The sequence below is a fragment of the Gadus chalcogrammus genome, chromosome 21, assembly GCF_026213295.1.
Source record: "Gadus chalcogrammus isolate NIFS_2021 chromosome 21, NIFS_Gcha_1.0, whole genome shotgun sequence".
NCBI classification, from domain to species: Eukaryota; Metazoa; Chordata; class Actinopteri; order Gadiformes; family Gadidae; genus Gadus; species Gadus chalcogrammus.
This window is the reverse complement of record NC_079432.1, coordinates 17,209,357-17,211,856: the sequence shown is the minus strand read 5'-3', so window position 1 is coordinate 17,211,856 and position 2,500 is coordinate 17,209,357. Positions and strand designations below refer to the sequence as shown.

At 43.1% G+C, this 2,500-nt stretch overlaps 1 protein-coding gene across 1 annotated transcript in view; it reads left to right on the top strand.

The window, feature by feature from the left end:
• LOC130374401 (G2/M phase-specific E3 ubiquitin-protein ligase) overlaps positions 1 to 2,500 on the top strand; it is a 79,646-nt gene that overhangs the window by 46,699 nt on the left and 30,447 nt on the right. The gene's annotated exons all lie outside the window — the stretch shown is intronic.

Genomic DNA, 2,500 nt, shown 5'->3' with positions numbered 1-2,500 from the left:
TCTCTCTCTCTCTCTCTCTCTCTCTCTCTCTCTCTCTCTCTCTCTCTCTCTCTCTCTCTCTCTCTCTCTCTCTCGCTCGCACACTTTTTGTATTTTTCTTTTCAACATTCAACAGTCGACTCGACTAGGTTTGCATAGTCCAATAAGATTCGTCAGGCCAGACGGTTGAATCGTATATGATATATTTTATTATAAAAATGTATTCTCTTTTTGTGACTTCTTCTTGGTTATAACGCCTGTAAATAATCAGGTGTGTTATCAGGGTTCCCCAACACACCTATGACATCAAAAAGGGTCTCTGGAGACAGAGTGCTCTGTTCTGTCTGATTACACTCTTTGTTCACATCCCACCAGGACTAAACCCTCCCACTGAAGATACTCTAGAAACGCTTGACTGATTAAAAATGTTAATTACATTAAAGTGAATGATGCGTTTCAGCTAATAGAACAAATGTGACATCGTTCAATTTAGCTGAACAGCGTTATGCACTAGCGAGCAACCCAAGCAGGGAGTAATTGTCCCCAGAGGGATGGGTTTGATACAGCTGCTGTTGACACAGTTTGCATTTGATCATCTGTTTTGGGCTTTTGTGTATCCTTCTGGTGTATGGTTTTGAAGAGAAAATGATTGGCTAGTGCCACTGCCATTACACAAAGGGGTTAACAAACAAACAATAATGACATTTATTGAGAGCATCACATAACACAGAAAACTACACACAAAAGACTCAAAGATTCAATACCCCACTACAACAAAATAAACATTGAATCAATATAGGCTTATCCTTCTGGAAGCCGGGCAATACTGTGGTATCATTCTCAAAGCACCCCCAGCCTCCCAATGCTGGGGTGTCACTCATTAGGCAACCCCATCCTCCCAAGCACACATTTTCCAGACTCGAAATTCGGACTGTTAAAGCCGATGATTTAAATGATAATGTTGATTAAATGTTTTTCTATCGAAGATTTGAATAGTCGAAGGTTGGAGGTCACACCTTATATCCTCTAATGGAGGATTCCACTCTGCAAGATGGCAACAGATGAGATTCTACCACCACAGCCCCGCCCTAACCCTGACTCTAACATGATTCTGACACACTGACGGACAGCTGTACCTTCATTCACACTCACCCTTCTCTGACCTCTTGGTCTGAATCTCGTCTCTGCTCTGCTGATTCAGTTATGTGAATTACATAATTGACTACCTTGTGCTGGACTTTCACCAAAGCACCAAAAGAAGAATTAATATGTAAGAACATCCCTGACCATTTAACCACCAGTATGCTCGCACAATGATCGTGAGCAAAGCCAGTGAGAACAGGGTGACAAGAATATAAATATGTCTTTTTTACTAAACTAGTTTAACTATAGTATAGTTTGAACACACACACACACACACACACACACACACACACACACACACACACACACACACACACACACACACACACACACACACACACACACACACACACACACACACACACACACACACACACACACACACACACACACACACACATTTCTTAAGATGTTTCCAACCAGGGGGTCGTTCCGCAGGCTGTGTTTATGGTGTCGTTTGGATGCAATCAGACATCTGACCTCTCGTATCTGTCCTTGATAACAACGTCCTCTCGGCAAACAACCCCATCTGTGTGTGTGTGTGTGTGTGTGTGTGTGTGTGTGTGTGTGTGTGTGTGTGTGTGTGTGTGTGTGTGTGTGTGTGTGTGTGTGTGTGTGTGTGTGTGTGTGTGTGTGTGTGCGTGTGTGCTTATGTGTGTGTGTGTATGTCTGTGTGTGTGGGGGGGCGCAATAAGGAGTGGGGAGAATCTGGAGAGAATCAAGTGTGCATGAAGAGTCGTTTATTGGGTTCGGTGTCCGTGTGTGTATGCGTGTGTGTGCCTGTGTCTCTGTCATTTAATGGGTGGCTGTGTGTGCGTGCAAGTTTGTGGGTGTGTGTTTGAGTGTGTGATTATGAGTGAATGATGATCTGGGTGTTTTCATATGCAAGTGTGTTTCTGTGGGTGAGTGCGTGTGCATGCTGTGTGTGTGTATGCATGTGTGGGATGGGTTTTTCCAGGGTGTGTGGTGGGAGGGGAAGGGGTTGAGCGTGAGTAAATCAGTCCAGCTAAGTCATTGGTCGCTCCAGGCTCCAGCAAAGGGGTAATTTCGGTGGATCCTCTTTCAATGGTGGTTTGAGCGTGTGTGTGTGTGTGCTTGCGTGTCTGTGTGTGTATGTGTCAATATTTTGCTGGATGCAGTGGAGAATTTGCACTACGAGGTTGCATTTAAAAAGATGACTAAATAATTGATTATAAATGACAGCAACACTTAAAAACCAAATCAGCAAAATGCACACACATGGACACAAAACAAAAACACATGTGCACATAGACGAATGAATGGCGGCATGTATGTCATTCTAGAATTTATACAATTTTGATTTTTAAAATTTTGATCAGCTCTTTTTCAATGACGACTCTGCATCTGTTTAACTTTT